Source organism: Podarcis filfolensis, assembly GCF_964270895.1.
Source record: "Podarcis filfolensis genome assembly, chromosome: 1".
Taxonomy (NCBI): Eukaryota; Metazoa; Chordata; class Lepidosauria; order Squamata; family Lacertidae; genus Podarcis; species Podarcis filfolensis.
Window position 1 is genome coordinate 14,679,342 of NC_139604.1, and position 21,329 is coordinate 14,700,670.

The 21,329-nt window shown below is 44.7% G+C and overlaps 1 long non-coding RNA gene across 1 annotated transcript in view; it reads right to left on the reverse strand.

The window, feature by feature from the left end:
- The window catches only part of LOC310743573, a 540,147-nt gene that overhangs the window by 312,785 nt on the left and 206,033 nt on the right, over positions 1 to 21,329 (reverse strand). The window contains exon 2 of the long non-coding RNA XR_014539101.1: positions 6,063 to 6,304. This is a non-coding gene — a long non-coding RNA (uncharacterized lncRNA). The remainder of the gene's footprint in view (positions 1 to 6,062; positions 6,305 to 21,329) is intronic.

Here is a 21,329-nt window from a genome sequence, read left to right on the forward strand (position 1 = left end):
CCAATGCCTAACTGCAAACCTTACAAGTTGTGACGATTTGCTACACAGTAGGCAAAAACCAAGTGGCACACACTAATCAGCCAAATGGACAAAATTCCTACCAGGCCCCTGCCCCAAAGCAGACGACCCCATGACAGGCATAGCAAGGTCAAGCAAACAGCCTAAAATTAGGGAAGGGAGGGCGGGTGATCCGAAGTAAGCAGCGAAAAGAGGAAGTTCCTCGCTGCGAGCATTGTATTTAACAAATAGGGCTGTCAATCAACAAATGGCAACATCTAGATTTCCCCAGTAACAGCCCGACCCTGCTTAAAGGATGGCCAAACCATTTGCCTAGTAACAGTGAGGTGTCTTGTCAGCCCCGCCCGCAACCTGTGCTCTCCATGAGGGAGAACACACTTTGCAAAAAGTGCAAATGTTTGGTGATGATCACATTCAAAGAAAATGAAAGAAGCAGGCCGGCGGGAGGTGGGGGCATGTCTCAGTGAAGAGTCAATTAAACGATGTGTCAAATGAATGTAACATGGTGTTGGTCAGGTGGGCAGTGTTTCACACACTGGCCCTGATCCTGACCCTATGTACTCATCCAAACCCCTGCACAGAGTGCACACAGTATATACAAAATCGCTCTGTCTCATGCTAATTGGTCAAGCACAATGTGCTAGTGTTTGTGTAAAAGGTAGGGTGAAGGACCCCTGGATGGTTAAGTCCAGTCAAAGGTGACTATGGGGTTGCATCGCTCATCTCGCTTCCAGGACGAGGGAGCCGGCGTTTGTCCACAGACAGCTTCCGGGTCATGTGGCCAGCATGACTAAACCACTTCTGGTGCAATGGAACAACCTTCTGATCGGCAAGCCCAAGAGGCTCAGTGGTTTAGACCACAGCGCCACCTGCTTTTGTGTATAAAGCCCTATACAACATGGGACCAGGAAGAAGAAGAAGAAGAAGAAGAAGAAGAAGAAGAAGAAGAAGAAGAAGAAGAAGGAGAGTAGTAGTAGTAGTAGTAGTAGTAGTAGTTTGGATTTGATATCCCGCTTTATCACTACCTGAAGGAGTCTCAAAGTGGCTAACATTCTCCTTTCCCTTCCTCCCCCACAACAAACACTCTGTGAGGTGAGTGGGGCTGAGGGACTTCAAATAAGTGTGACTAGCCCAAGGTCACCCAGCAGCTGCATGTGGAGGAGTGGAGACATGAACCCGGTTCCCCAGATTATGAGTCTTAACCACTACACCACACTGGCTCTCTGAAACATCATCTGACCCCTTATATCAGGGGTCAGCAACCTTTTTCAGCCATGGGCCAGTCTACCATCCCTCAGACCTTGGGGGGGGGCAGACTATTTGGGGGGGGGGTGAACAAATTCCTATGCCCCACAAATAACCCAGAGATGCATTTTAAATAAGGGCACACATTCTACTCATGTAAAAACACGCTGATTCCCGGACCATCCGTGGGCCAGATGAGAAGGCGATTGGGCCGAATCCAGCCCCCGGGCCTTAGGTTGCCTGCCCCTGCCTTATATACTCAAAGCTTTTTTCAGCTGGAATTCACTGGAACTCAGTTCTGGCACCTTTCAGGATGGAGCCATTGCCATTATAAGAGAACAAGGAAGGCATTCAGAAAAATAGCACTGTATATACTAATTGAGTACTGTGCTCTGCAGGTGAGGGTCTTCTTCAGATGTCATCTTATCCGGAGGTCTTCTCCACACAATGCCATGGCACTTTTCTTCTGATTCACTATTGGAAATGTCTAGATTTGAAATGGAATCATTTGAAGGATTACAGCAAGCCTCCTGTAATATTGGTGCAAGCAAGGAAATGGAGATTGCTAATATATACTAAGTAAAGAGAAACTTGAGCTCCTGGATTTGGAATATCTGATAGTACTTCAAAAACAGCCACTCAGAAAGACAAGTGGAATTATCTCACTGAGGTCATGTACATGGAAATAATTCTCAATCCACACAGCAGACTCTCCAAGTATCCCTATTCTCCAGGGAGAGTCCCAGATTTACAGAAGCCGCCTGGGTTTTATGGTTTGATCCCAGAATGTCCCACTTTTCCTTAGGACATCTCTATTTTCACAAGAGAAATGTTTGAGAGTATGGAATAGGATATCCCCATTTTCATCAGAGAAATGTTGGAGAGTGTGGAGTTATTGTGACCCCTGAGCCAAGATACAACCTTTAGAAGACATCTGAAAGCAGAGGATTTTTTTTAATGTTTATTGTTTTGTAATGGTTTTTATATATGTTGGAAGCCACCCAAAGTGACTGGGACAACCCAGTTAGATGGGTGGGGTGTAAATAATAATAAAAAAATCTTATTGTCATCAGTATTACTTTTATTATTGAATAGGACATCCCTATTTTGATCAGAGAAATGTTGGAGGGTATGTTGTTTCATCAAGACTGTCTTCATCTGGCTGAGCTCCTGAGCTGAGTCAGGAGCAAGCATCACAAAGAGGTAGCTCTGCCCCTGAGGTGACCAGTAGAATGATCACCACCTGTTCCTTCAATCTGATATTTTATTGATAGCTGTGTCAGTCAACAGCAGCGTGAAGAGAGGCACTGGCCTCGATTGAAGCCCTGGCTGGAAGCAGCTGACGAGGTGACATTTTGATCTTTTATTCATTGTCCTCACAAACCGAGGACTTGCCTGCTGATGTGAAATATTCTATTTGTCCAACTGCCTCCGAGAAATCTGGATGCAGCAAAATTGTAACTTGTAAATCAATACACCGAGTGTGATTTAAAGTTGCCTTCGGTGTCAGCATATGCAAGGGATTGAAGCGCACAGAGGAAGCACACTGCGGGTAAGGCTGGGCACAATTAACAATAGGAGAGTAAATGCATTTGTATGTCTCATGTAATTTGACTTTCAGAGAACACCCACCCACATCCTGAAGGTCAAGTGTTTTGTGAAGTACAAACATTATGATGAGAGGTTCTGAGAGTGAGGCAGGCTGGTGGTCCTATGACAGAAACTCTCTTTATTTGAGCTAGCATTCTGAAAAAGTTCATATTCATGCATACAATCTTATTTAGTTTGGCACATCTTGTGACCCACCAAATTGAATCCAGCTTACACCGGACCCTCCAAGTGTCCCTATTTTCCAGGGATGTCCCTGATTTACAGAAGCCATCTCAGTTTCTGATTTTTTCCTGGAATGTCCCGCTTTTTTTTAGGATGCCCCTATTTTCATTGGAGACATGTTGGAGGGTATCAAATTATCTGACCCCCGAGCCTCCTGAAGGCAATCCTGTATAGTTCTTTTTAATGTTTAATATTTTATTGTGTTTTTATATATGTTGGAAGCCACCCAGAGTGGCTGGGACAACCCAGTAAGATGTATGGGGTATAAATAGTAAAATTATCATTATGGAGTGGGATGCCCCTATTTTCATTGGAGAAATGTTGGAGGGTATGTTTACACCACTTGGTGTGTTTTTTTTTTTTAAGCCCCTAAAAGTGGTTTACAAAGTGGGATTGGGAGCACTGGATTGGTTTTCCCTCATGTGACAATCTTGATGCTACCCTGCCCCACCCCACCCCTCCATTTTCCTTATAAGTGCAACAAGACTGGTGCTGGAAGGCTACTGCTGCCTGGTCTTGTGCCTCAGCCTGTCATCCCAACATGGAAAGCTTTAGAGGAAACACCATTCAAGGACTTAAACAAGAACTTTATTGTCTCTCCAAAACAAGAACGGATCAAACATGCCAGATACAACAAAGTCCAGTGTCGTTTAGGCCCAATCTGCACCATGCATTTAAAACAGACATGGAACTGTGGGATGGGGGTGCTGTGGTCTAAACCACTGAGCCTCTTGGGCTTGCTGATCGCAAGGTCAGCGGTTCGAATCCCTATGACCAGGTGAGCTCCCGTTGCTCTGTCCCAGCTCCTGCCAACCTTGCAGTTCAAAAGCATACCAGTGCAAATAGGTACTGCTGTGGCAAGAAGGTAAACAGCATTTCTATGCACTCTGGCTTCCATCACGGTGTCCCATTGCGCCAGAAGCAGTTTAGTCATGCTGGCCACATGACCCGGAAAACTGTCTGTGGACAAACGTCGGCTCCCTCGGCCTGAAAGCGAGATGAGCACAGCAGCCCCATTGTTGCCTTTGACTGGACTTAACCGTCCAGGGGTCCTTTACCTTACCTTCTTACCTTTTAAGTATCTAATGATACTACCCACATACCTCCCTACCTAACCATTCCCCACTCTCTCTTCACCAAACCAAAAAAGGCCTTATTTCGAGGGGTGAGTCATAACATATGACAGAGTGCTTCAGAGCATTCAGTTGGAAAAGGCCTGAACTTAGTGGCAACAGCTGTACATCTGTAGGATCTGTATGCATAAGTGGGGACCCTGCTGTTTTCAGGGCTCCCTCATCACACAGAGAGACAACAAATAGACTCTGATCTGAATTTCAGCTGAATTCTAGGCTCTATTCACACCTTAATTTGAACAAACCCACCTCCCTCCACATAGTCCCTGGACATGTGAAGAAAACTAATATTTTGTTTGTTTGTTTCAACAATTTCATACTGTTTAGTTGCCTGCGTCTCTAAGCAGTGTAAAATAATCTTAATAAAGAGAACAGAGATTAAACCAATTAAAGACTAACTATAAAAACCAATAGCACAAATCCATGTGTTCACATAGAGATAGTTGTTGCCTCCCTCCCTTTCTCTTATTCACACATACACCTCTAATTATTGTCAGTGGTATCGATAAGTGAAGCTGTGCTTCCAGAAACAGGAATGGAATGGAGTTTAAGGGCATTTATGTAACTACAGTGGGAATGAATGATTACATTTCAAAACGATATTTAAAAACTAGCATGCAGAAATAAAGATTTTACAACTCGTTATCTTCCGTCCTTTGTACTACGGTTCTGGGAAATAATGGTGTAGTAAAGCACACCATCAAGGTAAAGTCACTTTGACAAATTCACTGTTGATGTAATTCCATTAAAGCTCAGTAGAGGTAAACTGTGCATGAATTTGCCCCATTAGTTCTTAAAAAGTACATTAAGGACGGCATTAGGTTGCTAAATTACTTGTGCATCTCGTCATGTATAAATCTGCAAAGATGCACATCCTGATCAAGAGGGTAATTAGACAAGGAGGGATATCGTGAGTGATGTCTCAGCATTTATCCTTGAGGAAAGGGAAATGTATCCATTATTACACGGGTTAAAAACTTGTTCAAGGAGTAATTGCATTACCATTAAAAGAGATACACCAGGGTTCAATGCAGCCCTCCGTGTTCTGAGTGTAAATAACATAATCATTAATAACTCCAAAGCTCTCTGCTCTTAATGAACTGATCAGGTTATACACCTCTCATAAGCTTGACAATGATGAGGATCATTATGCATTGTCAAAAGAATCGGGAAATAGCATTCATAATCCCGATACTTAACTGAAGTAACGATGTTAAAAGGCGGATAAATTAAGCAGCTTTAGAGTAGTCATTAAGAACGTCAAGCTGCACTACTGTATGTTTTGCCATAGTTAATGGGTTGGGTGACTAAAAGCAATTTACAATAGACCCGGGCCTGTAAATATGAAGGAAAGGCTTGTTTGTGAGTCTGAGAGTGCTGCTAATGAAAGGGCTTAAGTAAAGAGGTGAGAGAGAGAGAAAGAAGGTAAAGTATCTGCGGCCAGTTTTATTCCCCCCCCCCAACCTTCTAAGTAATCTTCTTTTCAGAAGTAGACTTATAATCGGTTATTAAAACAGAGCAGATAGGCACAAACTGGCTACCTGAGCCAATGCTCATTTCGCATTTTGTAGTCAGGTTTGTGCAGTGCTGTTTTTCCTGGGGGGGGGGGGTGTACTCTCATTTTGACTCAGGAAAATCACCATTCTATAGTTCAAATTGGGAAAAACCTCCTGGCAAATAGAAGGGGGGGGGGGAATGGAGGCAGTGAGAGATTTTACTTTCTTGGGCTCCATGATCACTGCAGATGGTGACAGAAGCCACGAAATTAAAAGACGTCTGCTTCTTGGGAGAAAAGCAATGGCAAACCTAGACAGCATCTTAAAAAGCAGAGACATCACCTTGCCAACAAAGGTCCGTATAGTTAAAGCTATAGTTTTCCCAGTAGTGGTGTATGGAAGTGAGAGCTGGACCATAAAGAAGGCTGAGCGCCGAAGAATTGATGCTTTTGAATTCTGGTGCTGGAGGAGACTCTTGAGAGTCCCATGGACTGCAAGAAGATCAAACCTATCCATTCTGAAGGAAATCAGCCCTGAGTGCTCACTGGAAGAACAAATCCTGAAGCTGAGACTCCAATACTTTGGCCACCTCATGAGAAGAGAAGACTCTCTGGAAAAGACCCTGATGTTGGGAAAGATGGAGGGCACAAGGAGAAGGGGACGACAGAGGATGAGATGGTTGGACAGTGTCCTTGAAGCTACCAGCACGAGTTTGACCAAACTGCAGGAGGCAGTGGAAGACAGGAGTGCCTGGCATGCTCTGGTCCATGGGGTCACGAAGAGTCAGACACGACTAAACGACTAAACAACAACAACAGCAACAAATGGACAATAGCAGTTGTGGAGCTTCATGCTCTGGCATCGGGGGGCGGAGAGCAGACGGGGCAGGGCGGGGCGGGGCACGCTGCCTGCAGTGGTGTGGCGCCCAGTGCAGGCAGTGAGGAAGCCGCGATGGCACCCTGCCGGGATCACGCTGCCGGGGTGGTGCACTCCCCCCGCACTCCTCTTCCTCCGCCAGTTGACAAAGATTCACAAAATGTTTAGGGGTATGCGTCCCCCTGCGTCCCCCCAGGAAAAAAGCACTGGGTTTGCGTTTTATTATTTATACTCCGCGCATCTCACTGAGTTGCCCCATCCACTCTGGGTGGTTTCCAACATATAAAAACACATAATAAAACTTCAAACGTTAAAAAAACGTCCCTGTAGTTACTTATCCCCTTGGCTCAGGGACTACATAACTCCAACATTTCTCTGATGGAAATAGGGATGTTTGAAGGAAAAGCAGGACATTCCAGGATCAAATCGGAAACTTGGGCGGCTTCTGTAAATCCAGGACTGTTCCTTGAAAATAGGGACACTTGGAGGGTCTACGACTCACTGGCGGAGGAAGAGGAGTGCAGGGGGAGCACACCACCCCCGGCAGAGTGACCCCGGTAAGGTGCCATAGCGGTTGCCCCCCACCCACGCTAGGTGCCACGCTGCTGCAGGCGGTATGCCCTGCCCCCAGGATGCATGCCATGCCCCTGTGGGTGGCTCACCCCACCCCCGGGACATGCACCAGCCTCGCCCCTAACTGCTCTCCACCCCCCAGTGCCGGAGTATGACGCTCCACCACTGCTGGGACTGGCTTCCATTTCTACATGTTAAGAATGCCTTAGGTAAAGATAAAGGGACCCCTGACCATTAGATCCAGTCGTGGCCGACTCTGGGGTTGCGGTGCTCATCTCGCTTTATTGGCCGAGGGAGCCGGCGTACAGCTTCTGGGTCATGTGGCCAGCATGACTAAGCCGCTTCTGGCGAACCAGAGCAGCGCACGGAAACGCCGTTTACCTTCCCGCTGGAGCGGTACCTATTTATCTACTTGCACTTTGACATGCTTTCGAACTGCTAGGTTGGCAGGAGATGGAATGAGCAACAGGAGCTCACCCCATCGTGGGGATTCGAACCGCCGACCTTCTGATTGGCAAGTCCTAGGCTCTGTGGTTTAACCCACAGCACCACCTGCGTCCCCAAAAGTGTCCTAGTTCTGATTAAATGTAAGGTCTTGGTTGTGTTTAGAATAGATTTAGGAAAGATTTAGGAAACTTATTGATTAGAATATTTGTGTGGGATTGTATGGGAGAAATACAAAATAACAGATACAATCCTCCTTAAAATGTATGTAGGAAGTGCAGTGTAAGCGATGAAAGTCAATCAATGAAATTTTATTATTATTTTCATATTGAGATATTTGTAGAATAAACTTGGAAGAAATTTTTCCAACTTTTCTTCTTCTTTTCTCTTTATTTCTTCTTATTTTTCTCTCTTTTGTTCCTTTTTTCATATATATGTGCTTATTTAAAATATATATGTATGTATATATAGTGATGTATGGAAGCGAGAGCTGGACCATAAAGAAGGCTGATCGCCGAAGAATTGATGCTTTTGAATTATGGTGCTGGAGGAGACTCTTGAGAGTCCCATGGACCGCAAGAAGATCAAACGTATCTTAAGGAAATCAGCCCTGAGTGCTCACTGGATGGACAGATCCTGAAGCTGAGGCTACAATACTTTGCCCACCTCATGAGAAGAGAAAACTCCCTGGAAAAGACCCTGATGTTGGGAAAGATGGAGGGCACAAGGAGAAGGGGACGACAGAGGACAAGATGGTTGGACAGTGTTCTCGAAGCTACAAACATGAGTCTGACCAAACTGTGGGAGGCAGTGGAAGTTAGGAGTGCCTGGCGTGCTCTGGTCCATGGGGTCACGAAGAGTCGGACACGACTAAACGACTAAACAGCAACAACATGTATATATTTGCAATATTTTGCTTATATTGTGTAATAATTATGTTAAATATTTTTTTTAAATATTTTTTTTAGTGTCCTAGTTCCGTGTGTTGCTATAAAAACAAAACAAAAACAAAACAAAACAAAAAACCCAGTTGTTTCCAATGACTTGCAATGGATGGATACTTTGTGTGTCTCTGCTTTATATATAGTTCGACTTCCAAAATGTTTGGAAACCAAAGCGCAGTTTGTGAAGCTCCTGTAGCCAATCGGAAGCCGCGGAAGCCCCATCGGATGTTCAGCTTCCAAAAGAATGTTTGAAAACCGGAACACTCATTGTGCCGATTTGTTCGGGAGCCAAGGCGTTTGGGATCCAAGGCACGACTGTACTTGCCTGAGCATTTACGCCTGAGGCACTGAGCAGTGGTACATTGGGGATATTGCCTGGCTTGCTGGTGCAGTGATAAGTCTCGGGTCAAGTCTGATGCCAGCTGGTGTCAGCTGTGAGAAAGAGCTTGGGTTCCAGTGGATCCCAATCGAACTCAGCCCTGCCCTCAGAATGCCCCATTCGGGGGCTTTCCACAAGGCTCTGCTAACTGCCAGTGAGTCTTTGCCTGTCCTTGGGCATAGGGCAGAGGTCTACACCAGCAGGAGATCAGATGAGCCAGCAGATGTGAGAGGAAGAATACCTCAGATGAATCCAAATAGGCTCCTAGTCTGACAGAAGGGGAGTTTGAATTGCAGCCCAAAGCCCAGATGTTGTAGAATGGCACCGTTTTCAAGTGTGACTCATGTTTCAGAATTTTGTAGGGCACATTTTCTCCCAGGCAAAGGATAGGTAAACAATATTTGAACCTCTGAGACTTCAGTGGCAGTAAAATGAGGGTGTTTTTGGTCATTGTATCAGAGGTGAATCAGATCAAGAAGGAAACCTCGCTGAGAGAAATTGCTGTTGTGTTTACTGAAAGCTCACCCATATTGTGCCTCTGACCCTCAACATTGACCCGCTTTTAAATGCAGGTGTAATTTCCCCCCATATTATTTTCTAGAAGCTCTTGTAATCTTAAAAAGACAGCTTAAATTGCTTCCATCGAATATATTATTCTGAAGGCATCTTATGAGAGATTTGTCAGCGGCGAGGGAGGAGAATTTGGATCTCAAGCCTGCTGGATACTATTTAACAAGGTCACATATTTTATTTATTTTTTGAATTTATATACCGCCCTATAGCCAGAGGTCTCAGGGTGGTTCACAGAAAAGATCACAATATATAAAATAAAAATAGAAACAATAACCCAATAACACCTCCCAATAAAGAGCCACATTTTAAAAGGGTATAGGATGTCGATCAGGTAAACCAAAGGCTCGGTTAAAAAGGAATGTTTTCGCCTGGTGACTAAAGGTGTATAATGAAGGCACTAGGCAAACGTCCATGGGGAGAGCATTCCACAGACGGGGAGCCACTGCAGAGAAGGCCCCGTTCTCGTGTTGCCACCCTCTGGACCTCTTGAGGAGGAGGCACACAAAGAAGGGCCTCAGAAGATGATCTCAGGGTCCAGGTAGGTTCATATGGAAAGAGGCGGTTCTTGAGGTATTGTGGTTCTGAGCCGTAATGTATGATATCACATGTGTTACACCACTTCCTTACATCACTTGTTTTATTCTGGAGTCATACAGGACAACACGGGTGCCTGAGATGAGAAGGGTGTAATTATAAAGAGATAATTCTGAGGACTTTTGATGTTCTCTGGGTCTAACCATGTATGAGTGTTGAGGCCCTTCTCCAGCTTCTCTCACCTAAAGCTGTGAAACAGGTGATTACTAAGGAAGCAGGTGACACCCTGATGATGGAAGATGCTCCATAAGAAGATTCACCTGCCACCTAGGCTTAGAAAAGCCATTGCTATTCTAGGCTGCATCAACAGAAGTATATAATAATAATAATAATAATAATAATACCATTCTACTCTGCCTTGGTCTGACCACACCTGGAACACTGTGTCCAATTCTTGGCATCACAATTGTTTTTAATATTTGGTTGGAAGCCGCCTAGAGTGGCTGGGGAAACCTAGCCAGATGGGCGGGGTATAAATAAATTATTATTATTATTATTATTATTATTATTATTATTATTATTATTATTGATGTTGACAAGCTGGAACATGTGCAGAGGAGGGCAACCAAGATGATCAAGATGTCTGACCACAGTGAGTAAAAGAAAAGAAAAGAAATCAAAATATACTGTATTTTTCGCTCTATAAGACACACTTTTTTCCTCCTAAAAAGTAAGGGGAAATGTGTGTGCATCTTATGGAGTGAATGAAGAGGTTTTGCGTTGCTTTCGCTGAAGCCTGAACAGCAAGAGGGAGAGCTGCACAGTGTCTCTTGTTGTGATGCCTTAGCCTGATCCTCCCTCCTCCTTCCTCTTCAACAACATTTGATTCAGAATATTTCTCTTGTTTTCCTCCTCTAAAAACTAGGTGCATCTTATGGTCTGGTGCGTCTTATATAGAGAAAAATACGGTATCTATTTTCCCAATACTGTTTTGTCAATTGCTGCAAGAGGAACCACATCCCAACTAAAAAGGTAAAAGGGAAAGGACCCCTGTTCTCAGGAAGGTTCAGAAGAAGGGGGGTGGTCCCCACCATTCCTTCTCAGTCCAGCCCCTGACACTTAGTTAAGGATCCTACTTTTTTGCCAGAGGTAAAGGTAAATACCCCCTGGACAGTTAAGTCCAGTCAAAGGTGACTATGGGTTGTGGCGCTCATCTCGCTTTCAGGCTACAGGACCCGGTGTTTGTCCACAGACAGCTTTCCGGGTCATGTGGCCAGCATGATTAAACCTGTTCTGGTGCAACAGGATCACTGTGTCAGAAGCCAGAACACAGGGAAATGCCGTTTACCGTCCCGCCACAGTGGTACCTATTTATCTACTTGCACTGGTGTGCTTTCGAGCTGCAAGGTTGGCAGAAGCCAGCAGCAGAACAACAGGAGCTCACTCCGTCACAGGGATTCGAACCGCTGACCTTCCGATCAGCAACTAACCCCTGTGAACATGAGCATTCTCTTTGGGTGCTGTGGTTTTGATATTGAAATTATATTCATTGACTTGTTCAAAAGCTGACAAGTGCAGAGTATTCCCCATGTATTTCTTGTTTAGTGTCTCTACCCAACAGATGGAATTTTATGCCATGCAGCATTAGGCTACTGTTAAATTTTAATTTCAATTAATGGTCTTTAAACTCTTTCTTTACACACGAGGGATATTTTGTGCATTCATTTCCCTTCTAATTAGCTTTTGCTGCTGAATTCACTCTGAATCTCCGGAAGTCATTAGATTCTTAAACATTCACAGCTGAATTTACTGACTTTAATAAAATTAATTGGCTCTCCGCAGGAGAAAAACATTGCCAAAAATTTGATTCACCTAGTATTCTTTGTTGTGTTAGTGTACTTCTGCATTCCATTACACTACCTCTTCTGTTATTGTTGTTTAGCTCACCTTATCTCTCACATAATAGGAACCTAGATACTTTGGCTTCTTTAAAGAGACACAGTCCATTTCAATTTTTTTACTACCAATGTTGAGCTACAAGCTATGGATTTTGGTTGAGAAGTCTTTTATTCTACAGGTTTCCTTGAGAATAATATTCAAGGCCATATGCATAGGGACATAACCATCTGCCTTATGTAGGAACATCTACCAATGTTTTGTTGCGGGTGGAGCTGTGGTCTAAACCACCGAGCCTCTGGGGCTTGCCGATAAGAAGGTTGGCGATTTGAATCCCCATGGCGGGGTGAGCTCCCGTTGCTCTGTCCCAGCTCCTGCCAACCTAGCAGTTCAAAAGGATGCCAGCACAAGTAGATAAATAGGTACTGCTGCAGCGGGAAGGTAAATTGCATTTCCATGCGCTCTGGTTTCCGTTACGGTGTTCTGTTGTGCCAGAAGCGGTTTTGTCATGCTGGCCACATTAACTGGAAAGCTGTCTGTGGATAAACACCGGCTCCCTTGGCCTGAAAGTGAGATGAGCACTGCAACCCCATAGTCTCCTTTGACTGGACTCAACCATCCAGGTCCTTTACATTTACCTACCTCAGTGTTCTCTACACTGACTGGCAATGGCTGTCTAGGTCTGTCTAGACCTAGACTAGGACTGTCTAATGTCCTAAAGAGGGCATTCCCAGCTCTACCTTGAGATGCCAGGGCTTGAGCTGGGAAAATTTGGCATGCAAAGCTAGTGCCATACCACCAAGCTATGACTCTTTCCAAGGATGAGGGTTAAACTACATGTGATGTGTTGGTGCCAAAGAGGGACAGAACTTTCTTTATGTACGCAACAACAGCAGCAAGAATACTGATTGCAAAGTATTGGAAGACACAAGATTTACCCACCCTGGAAGAGTGGCAGATGAAGGTGATGGACTATATGGAATTGGCGGAAATGACTGGCAGAATCCGAGACCTGGGAGAAGAGTTGGTGGAAGAAGACTGGAAGAAATTTAAAGACTATCTGCAGAAACACTGTAAAATTAATGAATGTTAAAATGATGTTGGGTTGAAAATAAGTGGCATTAGCAACAAAGTTAACAAGAGTATGCAAAATTGAACTGATAATGGATGAAAATATAGAGTTATAATATGTCAAGATATAGAGTTAAGATAAATGAAAGAGGGTAAGGATTTGCTGATTTGATTATTTAAATGGGGATACAAAAAGGGGAGGTGTGAGGAGGCCAAGGAAAAAAGATAATGAGTTAGGGTTACAAAAATGGATTTGCTTTTACTCTTCTTTTTCTTATTTTATGTATTTTTCTATGTTTCTTTTATTGTATTTCTTTCTTTTTATATGATTTTTTAAATTTATGTTTTTGTAAAACTTCAATAAATATCTTTTTTTAAAAAAATAAACTACACGTGATGTGAAACGCATCATCAGAAAGCACATCTTTTATTCTTACTTTGAATCATAGAATTGTAGAATTGAAAGGGACAATGAGGGTCATCTCGTTCAACGCCTTGCAATGCAATAAATCTTTTGCCCAGGGTGGGGCTCCTACCCGTGATCCTGAGGTTAAGATTCTCATGTTCTACCGACTGAAGATCAAATGTGAGGGGGCACCTATAGAAGCTTCTCTTCCGTAGCAAGCAAGCCGCAACTATGGAGTTTCCATTGGACTGTGATGGGAGAAATAACGGGTCAAACCTCTCCTTCCCGCATACTGTGGTTCTGATTAAAATTAAGGGGCCTAGTGCCCAGTATTACTATTTTTTAAGACATGTTTCCAATGATGCATTTAACATCATGTCTAGCTTAGCCCTAAAAGGGACCGTATGCTTGGTGTGAAGGCATGAAATGGAGGCATGACACATACAGAGAGATAGAGTGTCAAATCATAGAGCTCTTCTACTTTTTGCTAGAGGGGATAACGTGTGGCAGGGCAAAAAACTGGCTGGCTAGGTAGGGTGCCTTCTTAGGAGGGATGCCAAGCAAACAAAGCAAATTGGGATCCTCTAGATCAGGGGTAGGCAACCTAAGGCCCATGGGCCGGATCTGGCCCAATCTCCTAAATCCGACCCACAGACAATCCGGGAATCAGTGTGTTTTTACATGAGTAGAATGTGTCCTTTTATTTAAAATGCATCTCTGGGTTATTTGTGGGGCATAGGAATTCATTCATTCCCGCTCCCCAGTATAGCATGGTCCACCACATGGTCTGAGGGATGGTGGACCAGCCCATGGCTGAAAAAGGTTGCTGACCCCTGATATAAGGGGTCAGATGATCTTTCAGGGATCTAGATCTTATCACCTATTCCTGTGGAAATTTCTGCAGGTATTCTGGAGGCCCCTAGTTCCTGCTCTGGCAGAGGTGTGGAACTTATGCTGCATTCAAAAACTGCTCCATCATCCTTGGGCTAGAATATATAAATTTATGGAAGGCCCTGTTGGATTAGACCAAAGGCCCATCCCTACCCTCCAACATATTATAGCCCAAAAGTGGGCCAGACATCTTCCGCACTCCAGGGTGAATCACATGACCCACATGAGAGTACAGAGCCCCAAAGCACATATTTCTGGGCAACATGTTCTCGCATGTTTTTAGATGAGCATGTCTCAATTCAATCAGGACAGTTGAGGAGCATTTCCATCTAGTCCAGTATGCTGTTCTTACAGAGGCCAGCCAGAAGCCTATGGGAAGTCTGAAAGTTTGGTATTACAGCTTCAGCAAAATTATGTCATTTTTTACCAATGAAGTCAGATACAACAATAACAGAAATTGGACCCCACCTCAAATGGCACATTCTCCTTTTTCTTAGATATCATTTACAAGCATGGGGTCTGGGGAAGTCAATTCTGTGCCATTAACAAAGCGATTTGACTTCACCACAACAAATTTGCAGGCATTGCTCTATTCTAACATGAAACAAAAAAGTAAGTGCATGCATTTATATATTTAAAAAATGCATGGGCACAAAGCATGGTGCAACCTCATTTTGTGTTATTCATACTCATGAGAAGTTAAATAAAATAATGTTATCATTCCCCCCACTCTCGCTTCAGTCTTTTAAAAATGCTGATGGAGACAAAAGGCTGCCTCTCAAAAGCAGATGATCTGAAGAAAAGGATTGGTGCTAATTGAAAAGCTTTAATTTTCTCTCTCTTTCCAAAGCAGTTATGTGCTTTTGTCTACAGTTTTTGCATAAATGGCTTTAAACAATGGCTGCTCCAGATTTATGAATTTATCAGACCAGAATTTAAATAGCTTCAAGAAATCAGATCAGTCAAAAGAAATGATAATAATAATAATAATAATAATAATAATAATAATAATAATCAGCCACCTGTTCCAATTAACACATTCAATTTTATCTTTGAGCATTTTCTCCTCTGTGCATGCTCCTATTCTGAATGAAGAAATTCATAAAGACCAATCTCTTATTTTGCTATTTCACTGAGGACAATGGTGAAATCTTAAGCCAGTTTATTCTTATTCTCTGTTCAGATTTAAACACGCGCACACACACACACACACACACACACACACACACTTCCATGGAAAGAAAGACACTGAGTAACATATTCTGAAATATCTTTGTATAATTTTGAAACTTTTCTGTGTTTCGAAGTGCTGAGCAAACCGTTCTCTGAAATTTACACGTGTTTATTGCCTTTTCTTTTTAAGCAAGTGTCTTGAGGCAGCCCTGCTTCGCATAAACAATACTGACTTCATTACCAGTTTCGTGCGCAAGCAGATCAGTTGCTGCCATAATATTGTCTGGGGTGCATTTCCCCCCTTATCCCTTCAGCTTTTGTTTGGGATCATTTTATGGTGCCAGTAACTATCTGGCCTCCTTGGGTTGTTGTCTTTTATCGTCTGCATTTGCCAGCTGCAATTACAAAGGCTGCCTTTTAAAAGCATGAGTTGTTATGAGCAGGGGAAATGAGGATTTTCTGCACATATATTCCTCCCCACCCCCATCAGAAGATTATCATTCCTGAGTCATATTAGCCCCATCAAACTCGAAAGTAATGCAAAATTTGAAATTATCCTTAATATTAAACTCTAATAGAACCCTGATTGTTTGGACCCAGCTCTCACCTTCACCCCTCTTATTGTTAGTAGTGTGAGGAATAATGGTCAAAGTGCAGTTCTTGATTCCAGAAAATTCATTGTACTTGTTGAAGCTGTACAGGTGCTGTGGGTTAAACCACAGAGCCTAGGACTTGCCGATCAGAAGGTCGGTGGTTCGAATCCCCATGAAGGGGTGAGCTCCCGTTCAGTCCCTGCTCCTGCCAACCTAGCAGTTTGAAAGCATGTCAAAGTGCAAGTAGATAAATAGGTACCGCTCCGGCGGGAAGGTAAATGGTGTTTCCGTGCGCTGCTCTGGTTCGCCAGAAGCAGCTTGGTCATGCTGGCCACATGACCCGGAAGCTGTATGCCGGCTCCCTCGGCCAATAAAGCGAGATGAGCGCCGCAACCCCAGAGTCGGTCACGACTGGACCTAATGGTCAGGGGTCCCTTTACCTTTACCTTTTACAGCCATTATCTGACCACCCAGTGGTTAAACTGAGTCCAGGAGCACTCAATCTGCAAGCTTGGTTTTTCCGCATGAGTGCAGCCTCATCCAAAGCAAACTGTGTGCTTCACCTTGGTTTTATTTCACTATCAATCCAAAGTATATTTGTCAGATCAAAGAAAAGATAGACAGTGGTACCTCGGGATGCAAACGGGATACGTTCTGGAGCCCCGTTCGCATCCTGAATGGAACATAAGACACTACGGGTTATTATTATTTCCTATCTTTAAAAGACATCTGAAGGCAGCCCTGTTCAGGGAAGTTTTTAATATTTAAAGCTGTACTGTTTTTAACATTTGATTGGGAGCCGCCCTGAGTGGCTGGGGAAGCTCAGCCAGATGGGCGGGGTATGAATAATAAATTATTAAATTATTATTATTACGGTGTGTCTGCGCATGCGCGGGTTGCGTTTTGCCGCTTCTGCGCATGCACATGACATCATTTTGAGCGTCTGCACACGAGCGAGCAGCGAAACCCGGAAGTAACGCACTCCGTTACATCCAGGTTGCCGCGGAGTGCAATCTGAAAGTGCTCAACCTGAAGCACTTTCAACCCGAGGTGTGACTGTACCTCTCTGTGATTTTGATGGGGAAATGGAGTCATGCTATGCACAGAATCTACATCAGGGATGGAGAATTCAGATTCCAGCTGTAAATTTCTGACTATAAGAGCAGTTCAACAGTGGAACAGACTCCCTCAGGAGGTGGTGGCATTTCCTACATTGGAGTTTGCTAAGCAGAAGTTGGATGGCCATCTGTCATGGATGCTTTATTTCAGGATCCTGTCATGGATCCTGCATTTCAGAGGGTTGGATCAGATGACTCTTGAGATCCCTTCCAACTCTACAATTCTATGATTCTATGTTTCCTGGATGCCTGCAGGACCCATTATGATATCTGAGATCACCGGGTTATTGGCAAAGCTTGAGAGACCGCATAGTTATGTCCAACAAAAAAAGCATTGATACAAATGAATGTTTAACGTAGTTTGGGCTACTTTGCTGCACAACTCAATAGTAGTATTAACCAGTGTTGTGCAGCTTCATTACCACCTATAAAGGTAAAGGTACCCCTGACTGTTAGGTCCAGTCGCGGACAACTCTGGGGTTGCGGCGCTCATCTCGCTTTACTGGCCAAGGGAGCTGGTGTTTGTCGGCAGACAGCTTCCATGTCATGACAGCTTCTTAGCATGACTAAGCTGCTTCTGGCAAACCAGAGCAGTGCACGGAAATGCTGTTTACCTTCCCAATGGAGCGGTACCTATTCATCTACTTGCACTTTGATGTGCTTTTGAACTGCTAGGTGGGCAGGAGCTGGGACTGAACAATGGGAGCCCACCCCGTCGTGGGGATTCGAACTGCCGACCTTCCAATCGGCAAGCCCTAGGCTCTGTGGTTTAGACCACAGCGCCACCCGCGTCCCTATCGCCACCTATACATACCAACAAAAGATGAAGTCTTTGTTCTGCATGTCTTAATCTTAACCTTATCTCTGTCTGTCTCAGAGTTGTTGAATAGCAAACATTATAATAATGATAGAGATTAAAATGTTAGCCCGAAGTCACATACCTGATACAATAGATGAATCTTTAATTCAGCTTCAAAATTGCTAAAATAATGTTAAATTCAAATTTTTCTGCACCAGTGAGCAATAGCTCATCTAGAAAAGAAATGACGCATGTTTAATTCATCACTTCGAATGTGTTAGTGGTTTGGAGAGATTTTAATTCCACCTTTTCCTTTGGTAATTGGCGGTATGTCTAGCAAAAAGTCGCACCAACAGCCACAGAGGAGAAAACAAGAACAAAACCCCCCTCCCTCCCTTTTTTTCTTAGGCAAGTTAAATGACATATACATAATTCAATAACAAATTCACTCTTGGTAGGGAAGTAAGCAATAAATAAAGTGGAATAGGGCCGAGGCATCAATTTGTAAGACATTTGACACATACAGGGATAGAGCAACCCTACTGGGATGTGGGCGGGAGAATCTACTGCACACCTACCACCACACCCTAAGCCATGGGTAGGCAACATTGCGCCCTCCAGATGTTGTTGGACTCCAACTTCCATCAGCCATAGATATAATGATCCCTGGCAGACGACCAGTCGGATAAACAGTAATGAGACGCTTTCAGTTCTATTTTGGTTTATTTACAGAAGAAACACATCAAGAGCAGGGCTTTCTGCTTCCACTCAGGAACAATAGTTGGCTAATCTGAATCAGTACTCTTCCCCCAGCAGGAAGGACGCCAGGGCCACAACTTTCTTCCCTGCCCCTTCCGCTGATTTCTGAGCTTCCAACCCTTCAAGTTTGAGGGCTCATGGCAGTGCTGGATTTACGTATAAGCTAAACAAGCTATAGGTAAGGGCTCCAGTCTCTTGGGGGGCCCAAAAAATTAAAGGGAAAAAACTGGATGTACATTTCCAAAATGTAAGATAAAAAAACAAATAAAATAAAATCTACATACAGCAACAGTGTCTTGTGTTGTGTAGGCTCCTATGATGTAAGTAATGGGCCCCGCCTGCTAGCCTGCTCCCTAAAACACCACTGATTTGCTCATTTCTATATATAGGGTGCCTACATTCTGCATGTGCAAATGGCTTTAGATACCTATTAGGTCCATAAATTACCATATAGCATATATTCAACAGAAAAAACAGTGGGAATTTGTTGTTGAAAAAGGACAGCTGGACATATAAAGGGCCCCATTACCTCCAGTAGCTTAGGGCCTCCTCAAACCTAAATCCGGCCCTGGCTCATGGGTTGGCTTCCCCCCTCCCTGCTCCCATTAGATATCAACTCTACCTCTGCTGGCAGCTGGGCTTTGCTCTGGACGTCTTCCAATTATCCCTCTCCTTCTGAGCTAACAGAGGCTACCCTGGAAGAAAGGGGGGCTGGCAGGGCCGTCTTACCCATAGGCGCTAGGGAGTGCCAGGCCGAGAGGCCGGGGCCCGAGAGTTGAGTCCGGGGAAGAGCCTGCCCATTGGTCGGAGCGCCACAGCAGGCTCTTCTGCAGCGGGCGGCTCTGTGCCATGAGTTGGGGGGTGACCGAGCCTGTGAGATGCTGAGGTGGCTTGCCGACTCTGCCCTCCTGCACGCCTGGGACTGGGCAACCTGGGGGGGGGGATCTTTGCACCCTGGTGCCACATATGCTTAAGACAGCCCTGGGGGCTGGGCTGCTCAATCTGGAATGTGACAGCTCATCTGCAGAGTCAGCCGCTTCTACGCTTAACTCACTTTCCAAGGCTGACCACGTTCTTGACAATTGACTACTTGGCCAATGGTCAGGGATAATAGGAGGTAGAGTCCAACTTTCTCATTGGCTGCCTCTGACTTTAGCCCTACTGGGCTTCTGCCATTTTTTAAGTTCTTCATCTTCTTCCCACCACAGCCACCACCATCCTTGCCACCACCATCCCTGGCTCCTTTTGAAAAATAACAATGGTGGAAGTTGGAAGTCAAGAAAATGGTGGTGATAGGCAAGAGAAGTATGACAGCAATGGGAGAAGCAGACCCTTCTAAGTGTCCCTATTTTCCAGGGACCATCTCAGATTTACAGAAGCCATCCCGGTTTCTGATTTGATCCCGGAATGTCCCGCTTTTCCTTGGGACGTCCCTATTTTCATCGGAGAAATGCTGGAGGGTATGGAGTTATCTGACACACCCACCCACGCCAACCATCCTAAGGCAGCCCTGCATAGGAAAGTTTTAAAATGTTTAATGTTTTATTATGGTTTTCTATTTGTTGGAAGCTGCCTAGTCAGATGGGTGGGGGTATGATGATGATGATGATGATGATGATGATAGTCTCTATTTTCATTGGAGAAATGCTAGAGGGTATGGAGAATGACCGCTCCCCGCTTAAAACGGGGGGCGCCCTTTGCGTGGACGCGCGCAGCCCCTGGATCTGGAGTGGCTCCATCAGCATAGGCTTGGCTTTGCCTTCCCTCAGGTGGGATACCTGGAGGTCTCCGCCTACCTCAGTCAGTTGTCCAATCCCACCTGGGGGAAGCGTTGCCAAGAAGACCAGGCCAGGTAGGGGAGGGACTACCTGCCCACACAATAGAGGGAGGATCTTACCTGGGAATCCTCACTTGGCTCCAGAGCTTCTCCTACCCTACCCACCCTCAGTTAATGTCTTATTTCGCAGGTTAACTTTCCTTCACAGGTTTTTGCAGGTTAACTTTTCTTCACAGGTATGCGGGCGCTGCTACGTTAAGGTCGCTGTTAAAGGGCCGGAAAGGAATTTCCCTGCATTGGCAGGTTTCGCCTTTCCCGTAGCAAAACGTCACAACTTTGGCGGTATCAGGCCTTGGGCGGAATCCTTTAGGCCATCTTCCTCTTTGCGGCGGCGATACCAGGGTTCCCCGTTAAAGGGGTTTCTGAAGGGAGGCTTTGACCGTACGCTGAAAGGTCGTTATTGCTCTCCCCTGCGGCGGCGGCATAACAGGCGGCTATCTCTGCTTGAACATATGTTCTCCAGAGCCGGCCCATCCCCCCCCCACACTGGATAATCCTGAAGCTCCCTAGGTCCCCGGGGAGGGAGAACGCCCAATGCCTGAGCCAAGGTCTACCCACATTTGAAATTTAATAAAGTTGTGGCCAATTTAATCCCATAGCACATTGTCTTGAGTCGTTATTCCACATGACGGGGGGGACCGCATGGGATCTGGGGACTCCGCCTGTCCACGCAAATATGTCCTTATCACTACCCAAAAAAAGACTGGTTGCAAATGGAGGCTTGTCAGCCCTCTAGAT